Source organism: Myxocyprinus asiaticus, chromosome 31 (genome assembly GCF_019703515.2).
Source record: "Myxocyprinus asiaticus isolate MX2 ecotype Aquarium Trade chromosome 31, UBuf_Myxa_2, whole genome shotgun sequence".
Taxonomy (NCBI): Eukaryota; Metazoa; Chordata; class Actinopteri; order Cypriniformes; family Catostomidae; genus Myxocyprinus; species Myxocyprinus asiaticus.
Genome location: NC_059374.1, coordinates 43,054,094 through 43,068,112, shown reverse-complemented (window position 1 = coordinate 43,068,112; position 14,019 = coordinate 43,054,094). Strand labels below are relative to the sequence as shown.

The window sequence follows — 14,019 nt, the reverse complement described above, 5'->3', positions numbered from 1 at the left end:
GTAGTCTAATGACTTCTAATTTTATATTTTATCACAAGATATGCATATAAATATATATTTAGACATTATCAAACTATTATTTGTCAAACTTTATCATTTTAAAATTGATTGAAGTCTCAGTGTTTGCCGTTAATGTCATTATGTTTGCAATCAAACCTGACCATGGTGTTACAAAGAGAAGACACAGAATAAACATTTTTCTACCAATCATTTCAAATCAAATCAAAATCAAATCACTTTATTGTCACACAGCCATATACACAAGTGCAATGGTGTGTGAAATTCTTGGGTGCAGTTCCGATCAACATAGCAGTCGTGACAGTGATGAGACATACGCCAATCTACAATAAACATCAAATTAACACAACACAATTTAAACATCTGTTATACATAATTAAACTCGACTTAAAACATCAAATTAACACAGCACAATTTAAACATCTGTTATACATAATTACACAACTTAAAACATCAAATTAACACAACACAATTTAAACATCTGTTATACACAATTACACTCAACAATATACAATAATAACATACATTGCACAGTATACAATATGCTGTTTTTTTTTTTTTTTTTTTTTTTTTACTATATAGATACTATATAGATACACATTATTCAATAAAAATTAAAATATATATGAAAAAAGTATATATATAGAATGTACAGTATTGTACTGTATTGACATTCAGGCTGTCGGTTGATAGTCAGTTGTTAAGAGAGACATAATATAATGACAGTAATATAATTTATGACAGTCCGGTGTGAGATAAAAGAGTAATAAAGTGCAGGGATGATGTATTTTGATCGTGGGAGATCAAGAGTTCAGAAGTCTGATTGCTTGGGGGAAGAAGCTATCATGGAGTCGGCTGGTGCGGGTCCTGATGCTGCGATACCGCCTACCTGATGGTAGCAGTGAGAACAGCCCATGGCTCGGGTGGCTGGAGTCTCTGATGATCCTCCGAGCTTTTTTCACACACCGCCTTGTATATATTTCCTGGAGGGAGGGAAGCTCACCTCCGATGATGTGTTTGGCAGTTCGCACCACCCTTTGCAGTGCTTTGCGGTTGTGGGCAGTGCTATTGCCGTACCAGGCGGAGATACAGCCAGTCAGGATGCTCTCCACAGTGCAGGTGTAGAACCGTGTGAGGATGTGGCGGTTCATTCCAAACTTCCTCAGCCGTCTCAGGAAGAAGAGGCGCTGATGAGCCTTCTTCACAACGACTTCAATGTGGACGGACCATGTGAGTTCCTCAGTGATGTGGACACCCAGGAACTTGAAGCTGCTGACTCTCTCCACTGGTGCTCCATTGATGGTGATTGGACTGTGTTCTCTGTCTTTTCTCCTGAAGTCCACCACAAGCTCCTTTGTCTTACTGACATTGAGGGAGCGGTTGTGCTCCTGACACCAGTGTGTCAGAGTGTGCACCTCCTCTCTGTAGGCTGTTTCATCATTGTCAGTGATCAGACCTACCACCGTCGTGTCATCAGCAAACTTAATGATGGCATTGGAGTTATGTGTTGCCACACAGTCATGTGTGTACAGGGAATACAGTAGTGGGCTGAGAACACAGCCCTGAGGGGCTCCAGTGTTGAGGGTCAGTGATGAGGAGATGTTGCTGCCTATTCTAACCACCTGGCGTCTGCTTGACAGGAAGTCCAGGATCCAGCTGCACAGCGAGCTGTTTAAGCCCAGAGCCCGGAGTTTCTCATCTAGCTTGGAGGGCACTATGGTGTTGAATGTTGAGCTGTAGTCTACAAACAGCATTCTCACATAAGTGTTCTTTTTTTCCAGGTGGGAGAGAGCAGTGTGTATTGTAGATGCAATGGCATCATCAGTGGAGCGGTTGTTACGGTAAGCAAACTGCAGCAGGTCAAGAGAGAGAGGCAATACAGAGCAGATGTAATCTCTGATTAGTCTCTCAAAGCATTTGCTGATGATGGGGGTCAGAGCAACAGGACGCCAGGCATTTAAACAAGTTATTTTCGATTGTTTTGGAACAGGCACAATGGTGGATGTTTTAAAGCATGTGGGGACTACAGACAAAGAGAGGGAAAGGTTGAAAATGTCCGTAAAAACACCAGCCAGCTGGTTCGCGCACGCTCTGATGACGCGGCCCGGAATGCCGTCTGGACCCGCGGCTTTGCGGATATTCACCCGTCGGAATGATCGGGTTACATCCGCTACAGAGACGGAGAGTGAACTAACCTCTGTAGCTTCGGCCGTGAGAGCTCTCTCCGCGAGGGCGGTGTTATTTCCCTCGAAACGAGCATAAAAAGTATTTAGCTCATCCGGGAGAGAGGCAGCGGTGTTCATGGCGGAGTTTTTATTCCCTTTAAAGTCCGTGATGATGTTAATTCCCTGCCACATGCTTCTAGAGTTGGTGGTGTTAAACTGTCCTTCAATCTTACTCCTGTACTGGCGTTTTGCTGTTTTGATAGTTTTTCGGAGGGCATAACTGGCTTGTTTATGCTCCTCCGCGTTCCCGGAATTAAAAGCGGAGGTCCGCACATTAAGTGCCGCGCGAACATCGCTGTTGATCCACGGCTTCTGATTCGGATAGATTCGCACAGTTCTGGTCGGAATCACTTCCTCTACACACGTTCTGATGAAGCACATTACGCTATCAGCGTAAAGCTCGATGTCGTCATCAGAGGCGGACCGGAACATCTCCCAGTCCGTGCGATCAAAACAGTCTTGTAGCGTAGAGTCTGATTGGTCCGACCAGCACTGGATCGTTCTGAGGGTGGGTGCTTCCTGTTTCAGTTTCTGCCTGTAAGCGGGCAGAAGCAGAATGGAAGAGTGGTCCGATTTTCCAAATGGTGGGCGGGGGAGGGATTTGTAGCCATCCCGGAACGGAGAGTAGCAATGGTCCAAAACCCGGTCCCCTCGTGTGTTGAAACTAATGTGCTGGTGATATTTTGGTGCGACTGATTTTAAACTGGCTTTATTAAAGTCCCCGGTCACAATGAACGCGGCCTCAGGGTGCGCGGTTTCCTGCTCACTTATTCTCCCATACAGTTCCTTGAGTGCCCGGTCTGTGTCGGCTTGTGGGGGGATGTACACAGCAGTGATAATGACCGCTGTGAATTCCCTCGGTAGCCAGAATGGTCGACACAGAAGCATAAGAAATTCCAGATCAGGAGAACAGAAAGACTTGATAGAATGTATGTTCCTCTGATCACACCAGGATTTGTTGATCATAAAACATACACCACCTCCTCTAGTTTTACCTGAGAGGTCTTTCGCTCTGTCCGCTCGGAGCATGGAGAACCCCGCGGGTTCAATGGCTGAGTCTGGAATCTCCGCAGACATCCAAGTTTCCGTAAGGCAGATAACGCAGCAGTCCCTCGTCTCTCGTTGGAAAGAGATCCGCGCTTTCAGCTCACAGAGCTTGTTATCCAGAGACTGAACATTTGCCAGTAGAATAGTGGGTAGCGGGGGTCGATTTGCGCGGCGTCTTACTCTGATGAGAACGCCGGCTCTGTTTCCCCTTTTCCTCCTGCGTTTCCGCGGCCGTGCTGCCCAGACAAAGGGCTCCGCTTGCGTGTTTGTAAACAGCAGGTCGGCATTGAGGAATGTGAAGTCCGGTTTACGGTGTGAGATCGCTGAGCCAATGTCCAAAAGTGTTTGTCTGTCGTAGACAATAAGGCAGGCAACATCCAAGACAAGAAACATAAGAATTGTAAACAAAACAAACAAACCATTGCTAAGTTGTGTCGGAGCTCGCAACGCAGCAGCCATACTCGGCGCCATCTTGAGTCCAATGGACTCAAGATCCATTCATATGTTTTATTTAAAACATAAAAATTAATAACTCAAATTAAATGCATAATAATATCAAGAAAATGAAAATCAAGAAACAGAAATGAACTGCAAAATTCTGAAAATTCAATTAGAGAATAAAACAGAAGAATCAGTAAACATTTCGCAATTTCACACTTTCTAGAGTAAAAATGTATTTTGCAAAATTGTGTGTGTGTGTGTGTGTGTGTGTCAGATTGTTGTCATTAGCTGGAAAACAACAGATGACTTGTAATGCCAAAAATGACCAAAATATGATTGTAGAGCTCCACTTATTGATGCCCTGGTTCTCTCTGTGTGTGTGTGTGTGTGTGTGTGTGAGTGTGTGAGAGAGAGTGTGTTCTTCATTGCGAGTGTGTTATTGTCTCACCCATTCATTTCTGAGTATGTGTGTGTTTAGCATTGACAGTTTAGTTTTAACAACTGTATTTTAATGTACATGTTCTTTTAACAAATGTGAAAAAAAGCTCTGTGTTATAGCCTCACCAGTTCATTTGTGTGTGTGTGTGATTTGCACTGAGGATATTTTAGAGTCTCACCCTGTAATTTGTCTGTTTTTTTCTGCATTGTGGCTGATTTAATGATTGTATTTGGCAGATCAAAAAAAAAATGTGCTCTGTTTTTTGGTCTTTCCCATTCATGTTCAATGGTCAGTCAATTTTGACCGCAAATACCAAAGGTGTCACTTTTTTTTTATTATTTATTTACGACCACTTAGGCTTATCGAATCAAGCCCAATTTTTTTTTTTATTATTTCGATGGCAAATGGAGGAAAAGTCACCAAGTCTTGTACTGCTCAGATAAAGGAAACCATTTTTATTACATTTAAAAAATGTATTTCGGTCAAAAATGACTGAATACCATAAGAGGGTTAACTGAGGACGCACCATAGACTTCTATTGTTTTTATATAAAGCGAATTATAATGACAATAATTCACTCTCTCACACACACTCACATCAATGTCAGTGTTTCTGAGCAGCTGCGATGAGATATCTGAACATCCCTTAGTGATGGCAGATGCTGGTAGATTGGCGTCACTGTACCAGGTTCAGCTGGTGCTGTGGGCATATGTAGCAGCAGGGGTGGCGTGCTGAACATGCGTGGTTGTCACTATGCCAACTGACTTGCCTTTACAGAAGCATGAAAAGAAATTACTGAGACACACACACCGAGTTGGCCTGAGCTCAGCAGTGTTCAGATTTATGGTGTTCATATTTTCGCATGTACAATCTCATGCATTAAACAGTGTTAAAATTAGGTTATGTAAAATGTTTTATGCTGATAAGCCTGCTGGAATGAAAATGTATCGTCTTCTGAGAATCGCATCTCCCCTCACACCTTCATATGTCTCTTTTTCTCTCTATGCTCCATAACATGCAGCTAAAACACACGCAATGTAAGAATGTTTTTTTTGTATTTTTTATTATCAGCGTGCATGTGTGAGGTTTTGCAATGTTTGTGAGAATAACATATCTTCATTGTAGGGACCTTCAGTCAAAAAGTATTTTTGCTGCTTGTTCAATTTACTGAAGTAAAGCAACACACTTGATTTTGTCGCGTTCTATCCATTTAAATTTGTAAAATGGAAGTTTACTTAATCCATTTGAGTTCGGACTACATGAAAACTTTTTTGTAGTGTTAGTGTAGTTACTAAACTACACTGTGTAGTGCTTCAAACAAGCAAGTGTTTGTGTTGAGATTACATTGTAATATTAAGTAAGGAAAACTAATTTCAAACATGTGGAACCAACTTCCACGACTGAATCAAGTTCAGCCAAAGAGCTATTTTCTGAGGGCAAGCCATTTTCATTAGCTCAGTTCAAGAATAATAGACATCAATGTATAGTTGTGGCATGTGTGTGTACCTGTCTGTGTGTACCTGTGTCTTCAGCCCATTTGAGGATGGACGTGACCTCATTGCCCTTCTGTGAGCGACAGACACCGTTGCGAGCGGCTGCGCTCAAACCGACGATGTTCAGGTTAGTTTTGGCTCCACACAGGTATGCTGTAGCTGTCGCTGCGCTGTCAGGAATCTGAAAATCCACAGAGTACACCTGCACAAATACACACACACATACTCGTAAAAGTTCTAATATAAAAAGTTACTAAAGGAAATGTACAGGACTATAGGTGGGAAAGGGCCTATATTAAGGCTGCAAGTAACAATTATTTTGATAATCGACTAATCTAACGATTATTCGACTATTCGTCGATTATTGCAACGATTAATCATTAGCTCTTAACCGACTATTCATCTTGCGCCTTGACTTAAAAGGTTGCATTAAACGTGTTTATTAACAATAAAGAGGACAAAATGATCTTTTAAAAATACCTCTAAATGACATTCACTGAATTACATGGAAAAAAAAATACTAGGATTTTTATTAAATTAAATTAAATAAAAAAATTCACTGCAAAAATTCAGATTGTTATTAAGTGTTTTTGTTTTCCATTTAAAATGACCTAAAAATCATATAAGATATGATAGAAACATATAAGATATTTAGACTTGCTTTCAGAGAATATAAGTGTATTTTGTATATAAATGTATTTTTTCACTTGTTCATATTTCAGTGCAGTAAACACAAAATATACTTGTCTAAATATCTTATATGCTGCTTCTCAGGTAAATGTATCTTGTTTTAAGGATTTTTTGATATATTAAAATATATATATTAAATAATATATTCAACATTCGACATTTTCTTCTTCTGCAGAAGAGTTTTAGATATTTATATTGGAAAATTAAACCAAAAAAGACAAATCAATAACCAAATTATTATATTATTTTCATGCGACTCATATAAGCGGCTCTGACCGCACAGAGAAATGCCAGTTTTGTTGTTTGTGCTTATTTATACAACCCGCCTCCTCATTATTTGAACTTTAATAAAGGATGCATTAAACATATAACGCCGGGCTGTTTCATTTTTAGACGCTCTGACAGGCAGGTTTTGCTCAAGCGGAAAGCCGGATCCAGCTTTGATTTATTCAGGACGACACTTCATCTGTATTTACTTATTTAGTATTTTTGCATTATAATTCCCTCATACTTTGTGTTTGGAAAGTTTAGAGTGTGACTGGACTGCGAGATGCTCTCACGCATCATCAGAGTTTAATGTGATCTCACGACTATTTGAAAACGAACAATTTTGCAGACAATTTTTTTATTGTCGATGTTGTCGATAACGTCGACTAATCGTTTCAGCCTTATATACACACACACGTTTCAGATTCAAGACGTCTCCTGCGAAAATTAATTTCACCAAAATACCATAGTTACTTTTTTTTGTACTTTTTAATTCCATACTTGTTTTTACTACAGATTTACTTCATAGCTCTTTTACAAAAGAAATTAAAATATACGAAGAAATTAATATTACACTGTTTAATTTTTTTTTCATAATTTCAACAGAAAAAGATTGTAAAAATGCTACAGTAAAAAAAACATTTTCATTGTTTAAAATTACAATGTACGGTTCAAAATTGAATAATATTTTATATCCTTTTACAGTAAAATATTGTAAAAAAAAATAGATTTTTTTTTTTAACTAAAAACTATGATTTTTTTTTTTTACACTTTAAATCCCATACTTGTTTTTACTACAGTTTTACTCCAAAGCTCTTTTACAAAATAAATAAAAATTTACTAAGAAATTAATATTACACTGTTGAAAATTTTCTCGTAATTTCAACGGAAAAAAAAACTGTAAAAATGCTACTGTAAAAAAAAACTGTTCATTGTTTAACCTTACCATGCACGGTTAAAAATTATACGTTATTAAACAAAAAAATGCATGTAATTTTACAGTAAAATATTGTAAAAAAGTATATATATTTTTTGGAACTAAAAGGTGTGATATACATTATAGTTAACAGTGGACATGTTCTGTATGTTTAACAATACAAGATTTTAAAACTACTGTTAAAATCATGGTGAAAAAACAAGGACTGGGCGTTCCTAGAAGTCCCAGCATGACCCATGACATTTGATTATATTTTATTGAAATATACATTTCTTTATTTTTTTATATCAGTTATGTAAATTGGTGGGTTTTATGTACCATATTATGTTGTTTAGTTAACATTTATTGCATTATTTTAGTTTCACGTGTGTTATCCTGATGGTGTTATGTTTATTACATATTTATTAGTCATTAATTATAATGACATTAATTATATTTATTAATTATTGGCCATTGCTCCTGAAAGGGTCACTCTTGATGACATTTAAGACATCATGTGGCCCTTTGTTTTACCACATGTGTTACTATGGTGGTTAACAGCTGCCTGAAACATGTTCACTGTATTTTTACGGTAAATCTCTGGCAACCACAGCTGCAAGGATTTTACTGTTAATTAAGCGGATTTCTTTACAGTGGACAGAAAGATTCTGAAAGCTTCTTAAACTATTTGAAGGAGATCCCATATTAATTTATGACAATTTTACTATAGAATCAGTAACTTTGATATGATATTTAGATGAAAACGATCATTTACCATGCATTTTTGTAAGGGTTCTGCTGATCATTCATCATCAATGTTTTGTTTTTCTAACACTGATAAAGGGAAAATATAAAGTATCCATGTATATGACTAAGTATGAATGGGTTAGTCTATAGTCATCAGATTTAGCTTTATATAAAACAAAAGTCTATGATATGTCCCTAATTTGCCAAGAAAACGTGTGTATACCTTAGCAAGGCCCATGTATGGGGACGTGTCCATATTCATGATAGTCCTATGCGGTTCTGTAACTGACACTTCAGTATCCGTGCGGCCGTGATGATGGTCACACCCATACCTGAACAATACTCAGTTCAATTGAGTAAAGGAAACTTATTGAGGTTTTCAGTGTGATTGGTTGCTTTGCATATCAATCAGATGATCTTGTCCTATTTAAGTAGCTGGTTCATGGTCAGAATTGTCTAAAATAAGTATAGCTATGTGAGACTTGCTGTTCCACCAACTGTACCAGGACGTAACCAGCATAAACCAGCCAAGACTAGCATGGAAATTCAATTTCAAGCTGATCTTTTCAACCAGAAGAATGTGATTGGACAGAACTATGTGGTGAGCTCGAATCAGAGGTTTGGGATGTTTTTAATTCATATTTTGGGGAGTTCTGTTTAAGCTGAAGGTTGTTCATCTTACCGTCCCGTAGAAACAGCACAATGGCCCACGTTAGTGTTGAGTTTCCTGTCCAGAGCTGAACTCCTCCAGAACTCTGGGTTCTCCTCCTCAACTGAGAGAATGGCGAAGAGATCTAGACATGTTACAAACAAACATACAGAAATCTAACGGCATGAACAATCACCTTAATTATCGTGTATGCAAAACACTCATTTGCTCTTAAAGGGACAGTTCACCTAAAAATTCTCATCATTTACTCACCTTCATGCCATCCCAGATGTGTGTGACTTTCTTTCTTCTGCAGAGCACAAATGAAGATTTTTAAAAGAATATCTCAGCTCTGTAGATCCATACAATGCAAGTGAATGGTGACCAGAACTCAGAAGGTACAAAAAGGACATAAACGCAGCATACAAGTAATCCATGTCTTCAAAAACAATATGATAGGTGTCGGTGAGAAGAACTCAATATTTAAGTCCTTTTTATACTGTAAATTCTCATTGCTACCCAGTAGGTGGCGATATGCATGAAGAATGCGAAATGCCAAAAACAAAAGAATAATGTGAAAGTAAAAGTGGAGATTTATAGTAAAAAAGGACTTAAATATTGATCTGTTTAATCAACCACACCTATCATATCATGGATTAAACCACTGGAGTCTTATGGATTACTTTTATGCTGTGTTTATGTGCTTTTTGAGCTTCAAAGTTCTGGTCACCATTCACTTGTATTGTATGGACCTACAGAGCTGAGATATTCTTCTAAAAATCTTCATTTGTGTTCAGCAGAAGAAAGAAAGTCATACACATCTGGGATGGAATGAGGGTGAGTAAATGAATAGAAAACTTTCATTTGTTTTGGGTGAACTATCCCTTTAAAAATAAAAAGTTATTCAATGGTTCTTCTACGTTCAGCCAAGAATTTTCATATTAGAGGTATTAAGTTGCTATACGGTTCTCTGGAGATTAATAAAGTTCTTTAAATCAGTGTTTTGCTTTCTGAATTCTTTAAAGCATCAGTTCACAAATGGTGTTCCCCTACAGGTTGTAGAGCCCATTTCTTGCCCCTAATTAGAACATTTATTTTTAAAAGTTTTTATACAGATACATTAGAAATCTGCCCATGTCAAAGCAAACAATGAGACACTGTCATAAACCATTATGATTGAATGAGTAAAAATCGTTTGTAAGCTTTTAGACGTTATAAATACTGTATCAGTATTATATAATCTACCACATCAACAGTAGTGTTATAGATCAGAGAACAGAATCCCCTCTTGAATGCAGTTTCGTTTAACCGTTAGAAGTGTGTGTGTGTGTGTGTGTGTGTGTGTGTGTGTGTGTGTGTGTGTGAGAGAGAGAGAAAGTCATGAGTTTGGGCTGCCATTACGTACAAGCTTTTATAACTGATGCCTTTCTGTAAATGTCAATATCAGTGTGATTGTCTTAGCCAATGTTGTCATCTCTTTAACATCTCAGTTGTTTCTCCAAGACAGCAATGGGATTAAATGGAGGGAAAATGTAGACCTCTTAGACATTCCTCCTAAGAAAAAGACAAATTTCTCAAACTGTGCTCAGATTTGCCAAGATTGCAAGTCTGCAATCAAAAAGTCAGATTTCAATATGAACTCAAACATTTCTCATCTAATTCTCATAAAACCAAATGACCAGAGCTGCTATCCACATTAAAGGAATATTCTGGGTTCAATATAAGTTAGGCTCAATCGACAGCATTTGAGGCATAATCCCAGCTAACAATTTTTGGTTTCCAGAACGGACATTCTAACATTCTCTCCTGGTTTGCCAGGAAAGTTTTTTTTACAGAAACAGAATGTTCCCTGTAAGTTTGGAGAACCTTCCCCTAACGTCTTACTAATGTTCTCATAACATTCCCTTAACATTCTCCTAACCTCATATATACATTGTGCGTGTGAGTGTGTCTGTGTGTTCTTGTTAAAATGAAAGAATCTGTATCAATACAGATAAGCCCATTATGCAAATGAGTCCCCAGGCAGTGACCTGTATAACACAGACACACATTCGCGCACACTCGCACTCATGCTCACGCGCACACACACTCACACTATATGCACAAACACACTCACACTCCCATGAACTCTCAAACACGCTCACGCACACACACACACACAGATGCACTATACACACACACAGACACACTATACACACGCGCACACAAACAAACACACACACACTCTCACAAACTCTCACATACCCACACACACCCTCTCTCACACACCCACACACACCCTCTCACACACCCACACCCACCCTCTCACACCCACACACACCCACACCCACCCTCTCACACCCACACACACCCACACCCACCCTCTCACACCCACCCACACACACCCTCTCACACCCACACACACCCACACCCACGCACGCACACCCACCCACGCACGCACACCCACCCACGCACACCCACCCACGCACACCCACGCACACCCTCACACACGCACGCACACCCTCACACACGCACGCACACACACACCCACTCTCACACACACCCACTCTCACACACCCACTCTCACACACCCACCCACCCACACACGCACGCACACTCTCTCTCACACACACACTCTTTTGATTGCTACAACTACCATCAGTGTGTGAGCTACATGCTTTAGAAAATGGACAGCTTTTGTAGTCCTTATTTAGCGATGGGATAGCAAGATGCTTTTTTAAAAGACACAGCGGCTCAATCCATGATTGAGGTTTGACTGTGTGTAGTTTATGTTCTAGAACAAAATGTAAAAGTCTCTTTAAGCAATTTTCACCACAGATCTCATTTTACTTGAAATGTGAACATCTTTGAAGGCTCTACTGCTGCTGTTCAGCTGTGATGTGAGTTTGGGTCCCTCGTGAGTTTCTTATTGGGTAAAATAAGGTCTGTGGTAAACATTACTTGAAGATGCTTGGCCATGTTGTTCTATAACATAAATGACACACATTTACTCATCAAACGTTAATTTTGAAGACTAAATGTTTTGAAAATACATAAATAAAAATGTTTGTTGTTGACGAGTAGTGTATAATGGGGCTAAAGGCACACCTTAAGGAAAATGTGATTTTTTTTTTCTCAACATTGACAATAAAAAAATATATATAATTAAAACAAAAAGTATTGAATATTTATGGAGCAGCATAATTTGTGTGAAAATAAATAATAAAAGAAGGTTGTTTGGATTAAAATAAATACCATACTTGGGGTAAAAGGCCCCCACATTTTGGGTAAGGTTATAGTGATATGTAAATATAGGGGAAACAGTTATAGGGGCATTTATGTACATGTTGGGGGCATTTATGTACATGTTGGGGGCATTTATGTAAATGTTGGGGGCATTTATGTACATGTTGGGGGCATTTATGTACATGTTGGGGGCATTTTTGTACATGTTGGCGGCATTTATGTAAATCTTGGGGGTATTTTTTTACATGTTGGGGGCATTTATGTACATGTTGGGGGCATTTATGTACATGTTGGGGGTATTTTTTTACATGTTGGGGGCATTTTTGTACATGTTGGGGGCATTTATGTAAATTTTGGGGGCATTTATGTAAGTGTTGGGGGCATTTATGTAAATGTTGTGGTAATTTATGTACATGTTGGGGGCATTTTTGTAAATTTCGGGGGCATTTATGTAAATGTTGGGAGTATTTTTGTACATGGGGGCATTTTTTGTAAATGTTGGGGGCATTTATGTAAATATTGGGGGTATTTTAGTACATGTTGGGGGCATTTTGGTAAATGTTGGGGGTATTTTTTTACATGTTGGGGGCATTTATGTAAATGTTGGGGGCATTTTTGTAAATGTTGGGAGGCATTTATGTACATGTTGGGGGCATTTTTTGTACATGTTGGGGGCATTTTTTGTACATGTTGGGGGCATTTTTTGTACATGTTGGGGGTATTTCATCACATTTTGGTAAATATTTGTTGCATTTTTGTACATTTTGGGGCAAATAATTTTTAGACTGTAAGAGTAAGAAATTAAGGTAATACTTGTTCAAAAGCACTTCAGAAAAGGGTGCACCATTTCCTGTTAATTTCAGTCACATTTGGCATTTCATAAAATCTCAGGTATTCTGTAAACAAATTAATCTCCATTATAATTGAATCAGTCAATGTGAGCCCACTTTGAATATTCGTCATAAATCTATTCGCCCCACTTGTTTGTGTTTTATAGGGGCCTTGAGCCCATTTTAACCCCAAATACTATCCTTTCACTTATTGGACAGTTTTGTCAAAGAAAACTTTTGATTTACTCACCTTGAACAAAACTGAAAATTATAAACAGATTTTGTCTAAAAATAAATGTGATAATTTCAGGGATTTTCATTAGCTACATCAAATATTTTAATTTTTAAAAATGATTAAATATTAGATCAAATCACCCCAAAAATCACACGTGATGATCTCGCGGATTTTGCAGTGTAAAGAACTGGTTAAAATAAACAATTCACTTATAACGAGCACTGGGAACTTCAGTTCATTTTAGTGAGTCGGTTTGTGCAAATGAACAAGTTCACTTAAATGACTCAGTAATTCACTCGAGCACCAGCACTGACTTGAAGTGAAGCATTTAGTTACTTTCTGCTATTTGTCGCTATACTTTGAGTCAGTTAAATAAAATAGGTTGTTTTCTAGTTTTATATTAAGTATAAATGTTTATTTACCAAATCACAGTATACTATTAATATTACCATGTTACAGTGATGCTATCAGATGACAATACCATGGTACCACCATATTCATGCATTGTATCATGGTATTACAAAGTACGTCAAAAGAATACTATGGCATTACTATGGTACCATGTCCAAAAAACATTGTTATACTATGGTATATGATACAGACCGTGGTATTAAATCATTACCATATTCATATGCCATGTTATTTTACCATAGCACTATAAAGAATACCATTATACATGTCCAAACAGCAATAGACACTACGGTGGAATTTTTATTCTGAGGGTACTTTTTGTAAGGGTACTTCAAAGTATACCATGGTACATGTGAAGAAAAGGTCTTACCTGAGGCAAAGGTCAT

The 14,019-nt window shown here is 38.2% G+C and overlaps 1 pseudogene; it reads right to left on the bottom strand.

The window, feature by feature from the left end:
* Window positions 1-14,019, bottom strand: part of LOC127422188 (alkaline phosphatase, germ cell type-like) — a 26,570-nt pseudogene extending 12,551 nt beyond the window's left edge.